Genomic DNA, 18,347 nt, shown 5'->3' with positions numbered 1-18,347 from the left:
TGTGCCTAGTGCTGTCATCAAATCCTCCATAACTTGCAGCTGGATAAGGGTTATTGAGTTAGAACGTGGTTGCCAATGTAATGTCATCACCGATGGATATTATTGTTATTTTAAATTCTTCTCTGCTGCATGGTGGACTATTTCCTAATGTTGAAACATTATACATTGTGATCATGGTTTTAGATAGCAGTCCGCAACTACAATGTCAAGGTATTTTGACTCTCCGGAACTGCACCATGACCGCAATTGCCTGCAATATAAAAAAGGTTTTTTGCTCACTGCAACCGCAATTTAAAACCATGATTGTGATGTAAATTTTTGGCATGTGTGTAGTGTATCTTCATGAATCACATGACTGTAGAATGTCAAAGTAAATTATTCTTGTTTCTGGTTCTTTTAACTTAACTTTTATTGGTTTAAATTTACTCATTTTCCATTCTTATGTGAGCTGGAACTGTGGCCAGACTTTGTTGAGCTATCTCCAACTTAATTGCATAAGAATACCTGGGATGTTTCTTGTTCCTTGCACTGTACACATTATAGATGATTAGAAATATTGATTAGTTGATTTGGAGATGTGGGTTTCGTATTTATATGACTTGGTCAACTTTGCATATTATTTTTGGCAACAAAAATAATAATATCATGTTTTTAAACCTGATTTGGATTCTGGAAATGTTCTCCATTGCTGAATTTAAATTTTGAATTACTTCTGCTGCTTTGATATGATGTGCTAGAATAGCATTATTCAAGTGAAATTTTTGGTCTAGAATATCAATATTTAAATGTTGGTAGAGGTCCAAATGACAAGGGTTACAGGTTAGGTTTTTGAACCAAAGGTTTTGTTGCTCATTATCAACTCCATCTATTTCTATTGCTTCTATGGAAGACCAAATAGAAGAAATGCGTGAGACAATTACTAAATTAAATGTTGAGCTTTTGGCAAAGACAGATAAGGAAATGACACTTGAGGAAAAAAATGTTGTGACTGATAGAGAATCATGATCAACAAAGTTAGGAGATGTGGATGGAACCCAACACCATGTTGACAATGTTCAAGTTCATCATTGACTCTTGACTATTGTTTTAGTTTGATTATGTCATGTTAGTTATGAATTTAAATTATATTAAACTTTCACATTGCATTTTATTAAACTTTGAATTTGCACTTTATTAACATTTAATTAGAACTTTGTTATTAGATGTATTTATAGATTATGAATGTTCACTTTTATATATACGTTTGATTATATAGTTTAATTAAAAATTATATTAATAATCGGTAATTATTAAAGAAGTTAAAATCTAATAAATGAAAAAATAAAAATAATGGCATATTTTCTTTGAACAATCAAGTTGTTTTTTAATTTATTTTAAATTTAAAAATTAATTATTAAATTAGACAAAAACACTTAAAATACATTTTAGAATGTAAAATTAGCGACCGAATTAGCATCCAAAATTATTATTATTTTTAAAACTTTATTATTTAGTAGCCATCGAATTAGTGACCGACCTTTATTTTAATTTATTTTACAATTAAAATTTAATTTTTTATTAGCGACCGAATTAGTAACTGCATCTTATTTTAATTTATTTTATATTTAAAATTCAATTACTTGTTAGCGATCGAATTAGTTACCCCAAACTTCGGTTGCTGATTTGGTCTATGAGAAAATAGCAACCAAATATCTGGTGATCGAATTTTGTGTGCTTGTGACTCAGTAGTTCGGTGGCGAAATAGCATCCGAATAAAAATTTGGTCGCTGAGGGTTTAGCGACTAGGATTTTTGCGACGTACATGATTAGGTCTCTATTTCGGTGGCTAAGAGTTTTAGCGACCGAATTAAGGGATTTAGCGACCGAATCTACTTTTTTTGTAGTGAAAAAAGGGTAAAGTTGATTTTTTTTAAATATGATGGGTGTAGAAGAAATTTGTTGGGTATAGGAAGAATAACCCTGATTTTTAAGTTGGGTCACAGATTTTAATATCTGGACCTGTGGACCCATTAGTTGTATTAAATTAGTATTATTGTTATTATTATATAATTTATATGTTTGTGGTTCAAATCTATTGCAGCAAAGCTTGTTGTAGAATATTTATTTTATTTTTTTAATTGTTTGAAACTATTTTAGATTTAGTTGAAATTTGAGTTGCACCACTCATTTAACTATTTGAGAATATTGGAATTTTTAAACTATTATGTAACAGTTTTAGTCACTACTACAAAAAGAAATTTTAACATCGGCTTATTAATATCGGTTTTGGACAAAACCGATGTTAAGTTATTGCGGTGACATATTTGTAAATAAAGTATCCTTCTTAACATCGGTTTTTCAAAAAACCGATGTTAATGCATATACGTTAACATCGTTTTTTGAAAAACCGATGTTAACTGATGATGTTAACATCGGTTTTTGGAAAACCGATGTTAACGTATGATATGTTAACATCGGTTTTCCAAAAAACCGATCATAATGCATACACGTTAACATCGGATTTTCAAAAACCGATGTTAACGTATGATATGTTAACATCGATTTTTTGAAAAACCAATGTTAATATAAACATTTTTTTAATTATTTATATATTTTTTAAAAAATCATATATTGCGTTATTAATTATATTTTAATTAAAAAATAAAATAATTAATAAAAAAATAATAAATTCAAAAGGTAAGCATTTAAAAATTAAATTAAATTTTTAAAATGGATTTCGTAATTTTAATTTTATTATTTCATGATTATCATTTAAATATAACACACATTTATATAAATTATTTGATATTAGTTAATTTGAAAATATAAAAAAAAATGTTTTTAATAATAGAGTTTAACTTTTATAGAATTTTTATAGAATGTTGGTAAAAACAATTATATCATAAAAAAATTAAAATCTTTTATTAATATATTTTTATTTAATTATTATAAAAATAAAAAATTAGTTTTTTTCTTCTTAAAAAGGTAAATGGAGAATATTGTTTAAAAATTCTATGAAATCCTACTATATTTATATTATCGTATTATCTTTAAATTTAAAGTAAATTAAAATATTTGTATATATTAATTTGATTTATTGAAAATATATGTTACAATATTTTAATTTAAATAATTATAGTTATCTCATATATTTGTAGGATTTTAAAAAAATGATATTTTCATTATTTTTAAACAAATTTTTCAGAACAAAAATAAAAATATTTTAATGACACGAAAATTATGTTTTACGTCTTTAAATTTAGAGTTAATTGTAATCCACATGTAATTTATTTTTATTACATTTGTCATTTTTTATTATTTTTAACCTCATTTGTTAATTATGTGAATTTTTTGTTAATAAATTTAATAAAAAAATTATTTAGGAAAGAAGAAACAAAGAAAAATAATTATATTTAAATAGTGATGAATTTTTTTTGTCAAAAGTTATTTTAATACTCAATTAAATATATTTTAATACTCATTTAGGAAAGAAGAAACAAAGAAAAAATATTTCCGATTAATTATTTTCAGTCTCTTTTTTTTAAAAATTTTAATTTTAATATTTGAACAAATATTTGGCTTGTCAAAGTCTTCAAACTTTTCTTTATTATCTTTAGATTTTGCCGTCAACTTTATTTGTTTGACATAATGATGTTATGATAAACATTGAGACTATCACATGTTAGATAAAAAATATATATTGAATTTTATTATTAACTTGTGTTAAAAATAAATATCTCTAAACATGAATTATATCACCCAAAATCAAAATCAAATATGCAAAACCAATTCCATTTAAAATTAATTTTGTAAATGTTGATCCAAATTACTATCTAAAAATTGATTAGTTGTGATGAAAATTCTGCATAAAGTTGACTCAAGGATACGTTGCAAATAATGGTTAAAGTCAGCCAACTTTTCATACACATACACGAAATTTTATAATTAAATGACAATATAAAATTTTAACAAATTCATTAAAAATCACCAATTTTTTATGACTTATTTTTCATCATTTAATGATTTTTTCTTTTTCTTTCAATAAATTTTTTATGAGTCTCACTTGTCTCTTTCTTTAAAAGTGAGACCTACTAAAATTATAAATTTTAACTAATTATAAAAAAGGGTATGGGAGAATGTGGCTAACATTTCTCCCTTCCTCTGTTCAAACTACATTTAATTTTTACATTTTATCAATACCATTTTATTCGTTCAGTGGGGTAATTTTAACTAATGATAAAAAAGGGTATGGGGTAATTTTAACTAATGATTTATTCAAAAAGAAATTTTGATATTTTTTTTATAAAATCTTACATGAAAACATATAAATAAATAATAATTTAATTTAGAAAAATTTAAATATTAAATAAATTACTGATATTTTTATGGTAGATTCATGTGTTAAGGTTAAAATTATTTTGTTTAATTTGATGAAATTTCGGTAATGCATTTCTAGTTGTTCTCTAAGTGCATACTTGATTATCGGAAAATTAATTTCACCGATTTCATGTCGTGTACTTGGAGACCAATCCAAAATGCTGCCAAAATTTTGTCAAATTTAACAAAATAGAATTAACCCTGATATATGAAGCTACCATAAAAGACGATATTCCTGAATGGGATAGGGCCACACCTATAATAAAAAAGTGAGATTTTCATGCATCGAATAACTTTGAGAGTATGACCGAGTTATTACTTAGATGGATCGAAGTTGGATGAATGAAAGTCGCATCAGCCCAGAATATGAGGAAGGCGTCGAGCAATTCTTACAATTTGCTTCAGAAAGAGGTCAACCGGATGAAGATGGAAAATATTATTGTCCTTGCATCAATTATTTGAATGGAAGACGACAAATACTGGATGACATACAAGAGCATCTGTTGTGTGATGGAATTAAGAGAAATTATACGACGTGGATATGGCATGGTGAAATGACAGACATGCAGCATGGGCAGCAATCCGAACCGTTTGAACTAGAAATGAGAGATCGCTTGGAGGATATGATTCGTGACCTTGGACAAGAGTCTTTCCAGCAAGCACATGCCCTTGTGTATGAAAGATTGTAGAGTGACTCAAAGAAGCCTTTGTATCCGGGGTGCAACAATTCCTTGACGCTATTGTCGGCGGTGTTAAGTCTAGTTAATGTCAAGGCCAAATATGGATGGAGTGACAAAAGCTTTACTTCATTGCTTCAAATAGTACACGATCTGCTTCCACAGGATAACACATTACCTAAAAGCTACTATCAGGCCAAGAAGATATTGTGTCCGATGGGTATGGAGTATCAGAAGATTCATGCTTGCCCTAATGATTGCATACTGTACAGACATGAATTTGAAGAAATGTCGAAATGCCCTAGGTGTGGGGCATCACGGTACAAGGTGAAGGATGATGAGGACTGCAATTCTGATGAAAACTCAAAGAAGAGCCCTCCAGCAAAGGTGTTGTGGTATTTTCCCATCATTCTAAGGTTTAAGCGTTTATTTGCTAATGAGGACGACGCAAAAGATCTTACCTGACATGCAAATGGGAGAAAATCTGATGGAATGGTCCGTCATCCAGCTGATTACTCCCAGTGGAAGAAGATTGATAGTTTGTATCCGGATTTCGGCAAAGAGGCAAGAAATCTTAGACTTGGACTAGCCAGTGATGAAATGAATCCATATGGCAATTTAAGCACTCAACACAGTTCATGGCCAGTTCTACTAGTAATTTACAATTTTCCGCCTTGGTTGTGCATGAAGCAAAAATACATGATGTTGTCGATGATGATATCAGGCCCAAGACAACCAGGAAATGACATTGATGTTTATCTAAGTCCGTTGATTGAAGACCTGAGAAAGTTGTGGGATGAGGGGGTTTTAGTGTTTGATGGGTTTCGCAAGGAGACTTTTCAAATGCGTGCAATGGTTTTTTGTACCATTAATGACTTTCCAGCATATGAGAATCTCAGCGGTTACAGTGTTAAGGGTCATCATGCATGCCCCATCTGTGAAGAAGACACAAGCTACATACAACTGAAACATGGTAGAAAAACAGTGTACACTAGACATCGCCGTTTTCTAAAAGCTCATCACCCTTACAGAAGATTGAAAAAAGCTTTTAATGGAAGTCAAGAGCACGAAACTGTGCGGATACCGTTAACTGGTGAGCAGGTCTTCCGGCAGGTTGAACACCTTAATAAGAAGGATAAGGATTAAGGAAATAAGGCAATTTATTTTTTGAATTATATTATTATCTTTCCATTTTTTTATTATCCGAAAATATTTGTTTTAGGAATTAATACATGATTTATATTTTTTAAATTCTTTTTATGAATTTGTGATAGTGTTATTTACCGATGTGATTATTTTTATATAATTATTGTTATTAGTTTAGGTGTAAATTTAACAATAACAAATCTTTCCCATTTATTTGTGTGTCTAATATATTGTCAAAGTAATGTGAAAATTAATTTGATTAAAATTACATAGATATCATTATGAAATTATTTATGTGAATTGTATTTGGCCCAAAGGAATATGCGATTTGACCAAAGAAAGACTATTATTTGACAGAATTTATGGTCAACATTTGATCGTTGCATTGAGAGTACCAATTACAAATTAATTTATTTGTCCAAAGACTAAGAACTAATTTTGTGTTAGGTATCTTGTGATGGTTTATCTACTCAAGTGAATTGTCTCTCAATACCGAATGAGACAAATTTCAAGATTTGGAAAGAAGCAGTAAAATTTGTTATTGGCTGTATGGATTTTGATTTGGCATAGAAAACGAAATGATCCATTTCCACTTCAGAAACCTATAATGAGGTAAAAATTGAGAAATGAGACTGTGCCAATCGAATGTGCATTATGACCATGAAGCACAACGTTTCGGGGCTCTATTTCATGAAGCACAGTTTTCTCCTTTCCCCATATGCTTCACCAATCATTATGGATCTAAGTATTTCTAACACTATTCTTGATAATCTAACATAATGTGTTCTTGGTGGTTATTGGTATTTTGTAAGGATCCCCTAAAGTTCCAACGAAATCATCATCCTACTTTGAGTAAGGTTGCCAAATTTTCTCTAACTTCTATGGTTACTAAGGATAAGGGTTAAAATTCCTTGATGAGTATGAAGTTTTAGTAAGGTCCTAGTTGGATGGTTTTCAACCTTACTTCTTCAAATGATACGGGAGATTGTTCAAGATGACGTGTGACATATGATTCGTGATGCTTTCATTAATGGTTTATGTGAAAGAAAGTTGGTGGAAGCCCTCATTGTTCTTATTTCTAAATTGATCACCCTAAATATTTCAAGGACTTTAGACCAATATGTCTTTGTAATGTTCCCAATAAAGGTTCTCATTAATAGACTTCGTCCTTTCCTTAATAAGATTATATGCTTGCTTCAAGGAAGTTTTGTTCTAGGAGAAGCGTGGCTAACAATATCTAAGCTTAGGAGTTTGTCCACTACATGCATAGGTCCAAAGTAAAGAAGGGTTTTGTTGCCTTTAAAATTGACTTTAAAAAAGTTTCTGACAAAGTAATTTGGGATTTTCTTGAAGGTGTCTTGAAGGACTTTGGTTTCCCCTAAATCAATATTACATTCGTTATGTGGGGTATTAAAGCAAAAACTCTATCTCTCATTTGGAATGGTTCTTAGATGGAGAGTTTCAATCCCACTCGAGTCCTTAGATAAGAAGACCTTCTCTCTCCTTATCTTTTTTTTTCATGTATATGGAGAAAATGTGTATATGTATATTTAGAAGTTAATGGATGATGAGATTAGAGACCTGCTTAAATCTCCAAATTAAAGGTGGTCCTGTTATATCCCACCTTTTCTTTGCCGATGACATGCTTCTTTTTTGCAAGGCTAAGGATTCTTAGATTCGTATAATCTCTAATATGCTTGAGACCTTATGCTTGGAATCTGGGTTGAAGATGAACTTCCAAAACTCAAAGTTTATGTGGTCTAATGGAGTTAGAAGGAATGTCAAAAGTTGGTTTAGTCCATTGGTTTGTTTAAGGAGGTGTCAAATCTTGGTATTTACCTTGGGTTTCCTTTGTTGAAGGGAGGAGTAACCAAGAAATCATATATACAACTTTATTTTGGAGAAGGTTCATGGGAGATTATCTATTTGGAAGGGGAATATGCTAAACAAGGCAGGAAGACTCTACTTGATCAAATGTGTTACCATTTCTCTCTACATACTCGATGGAACTTTTCTTACTCCCAAAGAATGTTTGTAATGAGATGCTAAGATCATTATGAATTTCCTATGGTCATTCTTAGGAGATAAACATGGGTGGAACTTGGTCAACTTGAGGATGGTTTGCTCTCTTAAGAAAAATAATGGTTTGGGTGTTCGAAGTGCTCATCATACTAATATTTCTTTGTAGGGAAATTTGTTTGGAGTCTAGCAACCAATAAGGACACCTTTTGGATGTGTTATCTCACAAGTATTTGCATAGCAAAATATGTTGAGTGCTCCAAGGAATCCAAATTCTTCTTATTATGTGTGGAAATGAATTTTTAAAGCCACAGACAAACTTATTGAGTGATTCAAATTCCCTTTTGGTGATGTTTAAGACTTCTACTTGGAATGCTAATTGGTCAAAAACTTATTCCCTTTGCCATTCTGTACCTTTTTTTCATTTTGGAGATGTAAATATTTGCTCGGAGGATATTGTAAATGGAACGTGGAATTTTAACTTGGTTAACACTTGGCTCAATTCGAGCACTAGTGTTTATTTAACCACATTAACCAAGAGAAATATGTCTAACTCAGTGTCCTATCACTACTATAAAGTAGGCTTTCTACATCGATCCTACAAGTCTTTCTACGTCAGTTTTGACGCGTTATCATAGCCGGTGATGTAGAAAGTACGTCGTCCTACTACGACGATTAATGGACCATCTTAGAATGGGTAGTGTTCAAAGACGAGTTTCAGCCCAAACCCCATGTAGCATCCTGACCTTTCTACATCGGTTATTAAGAGGACCGATGTAGATTCTCTTTATTCTACAACGGGTTGATCTTTAAACGCGTCTTCGATTCCACATTTCTACATTGGTTGTTCTGATAACCGATGTAGAATGACCATGATACTACATCGAGTTTTGGCGACAAACGTCGTAGAAGGATACCCCTTGATAAAGAATTCTACATCGATTGTGATTGTAACCGATGTAGAATTGTCAGGATACTACATCGGTTTTTGGAATAACCGATGTAGATTTAGTATTTTTTTTTTTAATTTTTTGCTTTTTTGTTCATGAACGACAATAACAATATTCAAATATAATTAAACCTAATGTCTCATATGACACTTATTTTATAAACACTACAGGTCAAATTTCAAAAATGAAAATAGTAAATTTTAGCAATAAACACTTATTATATACACCCCAATTTGAATATGATTTTTGGTTTGGATTGATGCCACCATTCTTCATCTCAGGAGGACAAGAAATAAGGCAAAGCCTGCAAAACCGAGTTCCCAAATATAAATTTAGATCAAATTTTGGGTGATTTCACAACAAGGATTACATTTATATTTGTGTGATCATACCTTGTAATTAAGTTTAAATTCTAATTAAGCGCTTAAAACTGCATTAGTGGCTGGTTGAAGTGTGATTAAAACTAACATCAGCTTGGTCTGTGAAATATAAGAGATAAAATTATTGCCATGAGTTTTAGGATAACAAGAAATTTTGCAAAATATGGTAGACTAACTATAGCCAAATATTAAAAACTTACAGTGTCCTACATGTGATGAACCATATGCTAAAAGGTAAACCATCATGATGTCAGGAATCTGCCCTGATACACTGTTATTCCCAAGCCACCTACAAAATAGGCTATGATTTAGTGATCAGAAAATTACAAAATACTAAATTGCATGTGGTATAACATTGTATACAGAAGACCCTTGTTTCAAGAAATGGCATTAGGTGATTAGATTGGACCATTGCACATAGTAATAAGCTAACATTCTATACATCAAATTTGTATGAGAGACACAAAAGGGGCAAAAAGGAAGGCATACTAATGCTGCAATTTTATAGATTTCCAAATTTGATACCTTCCAAGTGACCACTGACCAAGTCCATCAACAACAGCTAGGCAATTTTGGTGATAAATTAAATAATCAAGTCATTTAGTTTCATAGCATAAGACAGTATATACGGTTGCCAACTATATAATATATCAACTGGCATAAGACAATTGGCAATGATGTATTTATCACACCTTAAAATCTAGGATTTATTAACTAAGAATAGCAAATAAAAGACATTTTAACCAAGCTTTCAGAAACAAAAAACCAATTCAAAATGTTGTTTACGCAAAGATAAAATTCAGGTCCTTTTACTAATTGAAGCTGCTGAAATCAGCAATTCTCTTAACTATTCCAGCATTGCAAATAGTCAATCATGCCAAATTTGTAAATCATTTTGATCAATTCAGTACAACATATAATCCATACAAAGTGACTATACAAAAGGTGATTTTGATCAATCTAGCCATAGGATCTTATGACTATGTATCACATTTATGCCGTGCTTTAGAATAGTTAAACAAACATAGGAAAGTAATTAAATATTTGAATATGTATTGCTTGAAAAATATATTCTGCATGAATTCTAATACAACCAAATGGAATATGAAACAATTTCAACTGGACATGATATACACATTTATTAATACAATAATAATAAAAATTTATTCATTTGTGTAAGCTTAATTTTGAATTGCATACATTGGAATGGAAATAATAAATAGGGTCTCACTAACCAATACCCTAAGGAAATTGATTCCTTATGGCACTGGTTAGCATTTGCTTAATTAATATGGTATTTTCCACATTAGAAGGAGGATATAGGCAATATCTTACTTCTTCTTGTCAATACTTGGGATGTCACTTCTTTTGGCCTTCTCCACAGTTATGATTTAGAAAAAAATTAGAGATTTATCAATGGCATGCACTTATGAGTATCATAGCTGAAGTAGCCTATAGTATAAAAGTTTAACATTAAAAATAAATTTAATTGATATATGTTTATTAATTTTAAGTATAAAAATATAATTTTAAATATAAAAAAATATATTTTTTTGTAAATAAAACTTTAATTATTATCATATAATTAGTCTAATTGTTCAAATAAAAAATTGAAAATTTCTGGTTCAGTTTAATTTAATTAAAAAATAAGTAAATATATGATTTGATTGAATATTTAATTAATAAAAAAGTATTAATCTGATTTAATGTAACAAGTTAAAAGATGTGTCTCGTAAAATGAAGAAAACATATAATTATGTGAAGAATAATACATTAAAGAATTCTCTTATTTTTAAGAATGATATATAATTTAAAATTGTTATTTAAAAGACTGAATAAAAAACTAAATTAAAGCTATTATGAAACACATCAACCAAAACAAAATGGTCACCTTCCAATTGCAAAGGCTTTATTACAAAACCCAAAATGGGAAAAGAAAACATCAAAAGTGCCTCAGCCTATAATGCAACAACGCCTGTTAAACAAGGATAAGAGCAAGCTTCTCACCCTTTCTACAAGCAGTGTACAGAATGAAAAGAAATGTCATCAAATCAAGCAAAGATATCAAACTCCAGTTAAGCATAGATGCTGCATGAAACATAGAAAAGGCATCAATAGCAACGTTGAACCATTATAATTTTGGAAAATATTACCAAAGAGATTAAATCATAACCAAACATGTTTTGAATTTACAAAGAAATAACACTCCTTGTCATAGTATTCTTGTAAAGATATATGTTGAAACAAATGCCTCCTAAAGGGTGATCTTGCTTAACTACTGCACAGGTCAATAAAAAATTTCATAAAAAATTAATTAAAAAATATTTCTAAGAAACCTCTTTTATTATGAATGTTATTTTTTTAAAATACATATCAAATATAAAAAATTAAATTGTTCAACCTATAATTTTTTAAAAATAAATTTTTTATCTCCTATCAAACATGCCCTAACATCATTCTAATATCATTGCCCAATACATTAATTTAAATATAGTAGTAAATATTAATTTATTAATTCAAATATTTTTGTTCATTCATATATAATAGTTTTTAAACAATTGATAAAAAATAGAGCAATATTATGTTTAAATTATTAATCATCCTAATATCATCATTCAATAAAAGAGCTGCTTATTTTGCATGGAGTTTGTTGGAATTTGGAGTCGAATTTAGCAGACATAACTAGTGTAAGTACATGCAGCTGAGTCATACCTCATGTGTAAAAGCCACTAAGAATGGAGAATAAATTTCCTGACCAGTTGTATGACGCCAGCGTGAACCAACTCCAAGCTTGTGGATGCTGATATAATAATTTCCTCTGACCTAATATTACATAGAAGGAAAAAAAATAGAGATGGATATTCAATATATAGATAGAAGAAAAGAAAACACAATCATTTTCTACTTTCTAGTTTTTCTACCAAGCTAGTAAAATGGAATTGTTTCAATCCACATCTTTCATAGAAACAAACTAAATTTGTCACTCAGTCAATAGTAAAGAGGATACAAAGAAGTATAATTTAATTGATGACATTTTCATACTGTTAGTCCTTCGCATGTATTATTATTGTTGATCATGCAAACTTGTTCGTCAAGTGGTTCCCCAACTCCTCGACTATCATCATGGAGAATACGCCTTGAGTAGTAAACGTTGTGTTAATACTTTGTTTGCAATAAAATAATAATTAATTAGCATTAATAAAAGAAAGCTTGAATACCTGTGAAGCATCAATTCCACCTCACCATCTTTGATGCTGGCTCCACCAGTGGCACGATCAACTAACACTGAGAACTCAGATTCCTTATCCTTAGTATAAATTCCAAGATTAAGCTGGACAAACAAAAAAAATAGCATAATTTTATATAAATTTAATCAAATTTATAGAAGTGTGTTAACTATAAAGAAACAATACTAATAAGCTACTCCCCCGCCCCCTCACTCAAGTTCTTCTAATTGATTTTCTTGTGGTTGATGCCATGATATAATTTTGTTACACGAAGGACACAACCTGAAAAAAGAAGAGCATGCATCAAGTAAACCAATTAGGCATGATGCCAAAGTAGCAGCAGCAGCATAATAAAACAAACAAAAATGACTACAAAATATGGCTTACCAGCATGGTTACTGGGAAGGACTGGATCAAGAAGCGAGCGGCAATCCACAAGTGTTACTACAACATACTTCTCTCTTTGATAATTAGGAAGACATTTAGAGGTTCATGCAACAATCATTCCAGCTGCAGCAAGTGCCCCACAAAGTTTAATACCTCTTGATTTGCATCCCTACATGATCTTGCATAATTAGCTTAATCCATCAAATTACCATATCATAAGCAAAAAGTGAGTACAGAGTAGGATGCCATATCAATCATGTAGAAGCAAGCTTCATGATGTTGAATCAAGTTGATTCAAGAAGTTTTGATAATGACAAAGATGATGACAAAAAGCCCAAAGAATGATTTCAAGATTAAATCAAGAACAATTCAAGAATCAAGAGAAATTTTATTTCAAGATTCAAGAAAAGATGAATTCAAGTTTCAAGAGAAGAATCAATCAAGATAAGTATTAAATTTTTTTTCAAAACATTGAGTAGCACATGAAGTTTTCACAAAATCTTTTACCAAAGAGTTTTACTCTCTGGTAATCGATTACCAGAAGGTAGTAATCGATTACCAGTAGCCAGCATTGTTTTTCAAACTAATTTACAAAGTTGTAATCGATTACCATAAACATGTAATCGATTGCCAGTGTTTTAAAACGTTAAGATTTTCAAAATTCAAAATGAAGAGTCACATCTGTTGATGTGTAATCGATTACACCTTAATGGTAATCCATTACCAGTGATTGTTTTCGAAAAATTCATTTCCAAAAGTCATAATTCTTCAAGTGACTTGTTTCTGAAGATTCTTTCAAAAGTCATAACTTTTTAAGTAATTAGTTTTAAAGGAATTACCAAGAGTTACAAGTTTTGACTTGAGTCATCAAGAAACTATAAATATGTGACCTTGGCTTGAAACATTATATTATTCATCTCAATCATCTCTTTCAATCTATCTTTCATCTCTTTCATCAAAACTTTCTGGTTTCTTTTCTTCATCTTTCTAAAAGTTTTTGATCAACACTTTCTCTTCCAAGAAAAGTTCTTTGTTCAAAAACTTGTGCTATTAATCTTTTTTCTCTTCTCCCTTTGCCAAAAAGAATTCGCCAAGGACTAACTGCCTGAATTCTTTTTGTGTCTCTCTTCTCCCTTTTCCAAAAGAACAAAGGACTAATCGCCTGAATTCTTTTGTGTCTCCCTTCTCCCTTGTCAAAGAATTCAAAACGACACAGTCTGAGAATTCTTTTGATTCTTCCCTTTCCCTTATACAAAAGATTTCAAAGGACTAGCCGCCTGAAATATCTTTTGTATCCCTTTCACAAAGTTTCAAAGGACTAACCACCTGAGAACTTTGTCTTAACACATTGGAGGGTACATCCTTTGTGGTACAAGTAGAGGGTACATCCTTTGTGGTTCAAGTAAAGGGTACATCTACTTGGGTTGTTGTAACTGAGAACAAGAGAGGGTACATCTGTTGTGGATCAGTTCTAGTGAAGGGTACATCCACTAGGTTGTTCAAAGAGAACAAGGAAGGGTACATCCCTTGTGGATCTTTGCTTGTAAAAAATTTTACAAGGTTGAAAAGAAATCTCAAGGACCGTAGGTCGCTTGGGGATTGGATGTAGGCACGAGTTGTTTCCGAACCAGTATAAAACTCTTGTGTTTGTCTTCTTCTTCCCTACACTCTTTAATTTCCACTGTGCACTTTAATTATCGCTTTTACTTTTGATTAAGTTTCTATTTTTGTTCTTTACTTTCTCAACATTATAGTAAAAGCCTAATTGAGTTTAGTAACATTAAGAAGGTTAAATTTTTAATTAGTAAAGATTCATCAATAATTAATTCAACCCCCCTTCTTAATTAATCCGAGGCCACTTGATCCAACAAATCAGACTTCACTGAAATTAGATAATATTGTTACACACTGGATGCATAAGAATGAATTTTAATTACAAATACATAGAGACCATAAAGAACATGATGTGACATTGCAACTGATTTGTACTAGAAAAAAAATATCAGTTGATATTAGTTATAATTGGCTGCAATTTTCTCCCAACTTCGAATATGAATTATCATTTATTAGCTGATAAATCCTAATTGATATTGTATAGATTTTGGATCAAACCATAGGCCTATGACCTGTGAAACACTAACCCCTTATTTGTAGTAGAGGCTCACCCTTCCTAATATATTGCTTTGGCTTTTAAGACTAATGACTTCTCTATAAAGTGCCAAGTAAGTTTTTTTTTTTTTTTAAAAATGTCTAGTATTTTCATCCCCTTTAAGAAAAGAGAAAATTCAGGTTTGCAAATAGAGATTGCAATAGTCAAGATTAATTTAATGTGTTTGGGAAAAAGTTACATCCAACATAACCAACAACATTCTCTTTAAATTCAATACAAGAGCTCCTTCTTTCAACACTACTAGAAATTTAGCTTTTTATGACAAACATTCTAAGACGGTTATTTGGGACCGTCTTAGAATGTGACTCGGTGAAAAACTTGTAATTAGGATATCTAAAATTTCTTTTTACAACACACATTCTAAGACGGTTGTTAATAACCGCCTTAGAATATACTTGGGTGGCAATTTGGTAATTATAGACAAAACAACAACGACGGTCTTAAGATAAAACCGCCTTTGTTCCCAGTGGTTAATTACCACGTGTGCACACCCAGGGCTAAGTTGGACACACAGAACAAGCCAGAAGAAAGAATTGGAAAGGGCTTGACGTTCATCCTTCTCTCTCACACACACACACTCTCTCAAAATATCCTCTTTCATAATCTCACGCCGCTTCTTCACCGCTCTCGCCTCCGTCAAGCTGCTTCCTCGCAGGTTCCCCACCGATAGGTACGGTGTCTCCTGCGATGGATCCCAAACCATTCACACGAAGCCCAGACCGTTGAATTTTTGGGTGTCGGCGGTTCCGCGCGGCGCAGTTCGCCGTCGAGCGCGACTACTCTAACTATGAGGAGGTTAGTGGCACGGACAGTGACGAAGGACTAGTGATCGCAAATCTCGGGATCGCTCCGCAAATCGTAGATGCTCTAGCCAAGAAAGGGATTGCGAAGCTCTTTCCCATTCAGGTAATGTCTATTTGTTGTGTTCATTAGTTTTCGTTGGGAAAAATTGTGACTTATTTTTTGTTAATAGGTTTTCTGCTTTGTTAATTGATGTTGCGAGGTTCGTCAATATTTGTCTGACAAGAAGCCAAAAGAAATTCCCATTGTAAGGCCTATTAATTTTTTAATAGATAACACAAGTACATTACACCATTAAGATGAACAGAACATACAAGATAACCAAGAGGAAAGTTATGAAGAGAAGTACAACAAGCGTGAAGACTCAAGCCGCCAGATTTTGATTTTGAAGCAGCAAAACATTGTCGAAAAACACAAAATAGAAGCATCCAGGTAATTTTCAACATATACGTGTCTGTCGTTTTTATGTTCAGACCAAACCCTAGCTCCGCATCGCAACCATGTCGACCAAGCAAGGTATTGTTTTTCTTCTTTCTCCATCCCTCAAACTCCTGATTTTGATCATTTAATTGATTTGAACCCTGAAATTCATATCTATTGATAAAGACTAAGATTCTTTGGTTTGCAATTTATATGATCGATTTCTTATTTTTCCCCCTCTTTTGGGCTTTTAGGTGGAAAAGCTAAGCCTTTGAAGAAACCCAAGTCTGATAAGAAGGATTACGACGAGGTATTTCATTGAAATTCCCTTTGGAGTTATCTTGTTTTTTTTTTTAAAAAAATATTTTATTTATCGTGGTCAAAGATTAGAATTTCCATACTTGATGGGCTTCAGATTAAGAATTGGCAATAAGTTCAAGGAAGAGATAACACAGGGTTGAGATTTTTAGGCTTGGTTGAATTATTGGTTGTTTTCAATATGAATCTTTCCAAAGGTTGAATACAAATTCATTTAATTTATATTGCTACTATTCTGGCTGTTGCGATGTCTATTGAAGAATTAGAAAATTTTAATTTTGCACTTATCAAAAATAAATTGCCATGTTAGTTTTTGGTAACACTGCTCTCTCTCTCTCTCTTCATCCCTTGTATGCACTGCAAGTTAGGTTTTCACTTGAGCTTTCATTTTCTAACTCGTTATCCATTTGTTTTATTGTTTCCATGTTGCATTCTGCATAAGCAAACAGAACTAACCAACTTGGGTCACTCTAGGAAGTACCTATTGTTTCCACGTTGCAATTGTTTTATGCTTGTTTTCATGCATTTTGCTTTCTGTTTGAAGTGACAGGATTCAATTGTTTTGGCATTGTAATCATGTTGATGATAGTAAGCTCACAGTTAAGTGGGTCAATGCATGTTAGAAGGGTAAGAGGGGGAGCATAGAGGAATTGTTGTTCTTTTAACAACTGTCCAACTGATAGTAACATGTGTTGTCTGATTAACAATTAAAATGAAGGGGTGTGATATAAATATTATACTTGAGAGACAAGGGGGTGTTTGGTTCATAGATGTGGAGAAGAAGTTATTGAGACTTGAGAGCAAAGGGGAGAGGCACTCCAAGAACCTGTTTTATCTTTCCTGTTTTTGTTTTAGAATGGTTTCTTAAGTATTTGTTTCTTCGTTTTATTGTGAAATTTTGGTTTTGACCATGATCAACATATGGTTTATTCTTGTTGGTTTTACACACAAACACAACTTCTGAATCTGGTTATGACCTTGCAATTTATTTGTGTCGGTATTTTGTAGGTTGACATGGCTAACATTCAGAAGAATAAGGAAGAGGAGAAGGTCAGATATTGTATTGTAAGTTAGTACATACTAGTCATCATTTCTAATAATGACCTTATTTATACTTAATCATGTTGCTTGTATTGTGCAGGCGCTAAAGGAGTTGAAAGCCAAGGCGCAACATAAAGGAAGCTTTGGAGGTTTTGGGCTCAAGAAAAGTGGAAAGAAATAAGGGCTCTTTATCATGATTGTATACATCCAATATTGTGCAGGATTTGAAAGGTGAATTCTAATGCTCAAGAGTTTTTATGTATATATATATATATAATTTTGCTCATGGGATAAGACTTGTGTCTGTTACATCCAATCTCACATTTGTTACTCAACCAATCAACTGAAAAGTTTCATTTGAATTTGAAATTATTTGTAACCCAATAATAATGGTGTTGCTTTGAACATTTTAATATAGATTTCCCTGTTTTCCATTTGGTGCAATAAAAATATGT

General features: G+C 31.5%; 1 long non-coding RNA gene across 1 annotated transcript; it reads left to right on the top strand.

Annotated features, from left to right (window-relative positions):
• The first annotated feature begins 16,563 nt into the window (after nt 1-16,563).
• On the top strand, nt 16,564-18,122 carry LOC100818591 (uncharacterized). Its single transcript, XR_420204.4, has 4 exons — nt 16,564-16,629; nt 16,788-16,843; nt 17,860-17,901; nt 17,993-18,122. It is a non-coding gene; the product is annotated as an uncharacterized lncRNA (long non-coding RNA).
• The last annotated feature ends 225 nt before the right edge of the window (nt 18,123-18,347 follow it).

The sequence above is a fragment of the Glycine max genome, chromosome 20 (genome assembly GCF_000004515.6).
Source record: "Glycine max cultivar Williams 82 chromosome 20, Glycine_max_v4.0, whole genome shotgun sequence".
In the NCBI taxonomy this organism is placed as follows: domain Eukaryota; kingdom Viridiplantae; phylum Streptophyta; class Magnoliopsida; order Fabales; family Fabaceae; genus Glycine; species Glycine max.
This window is presented reverse-complemented; position numbering and strand designations above follow the sequence as displayed.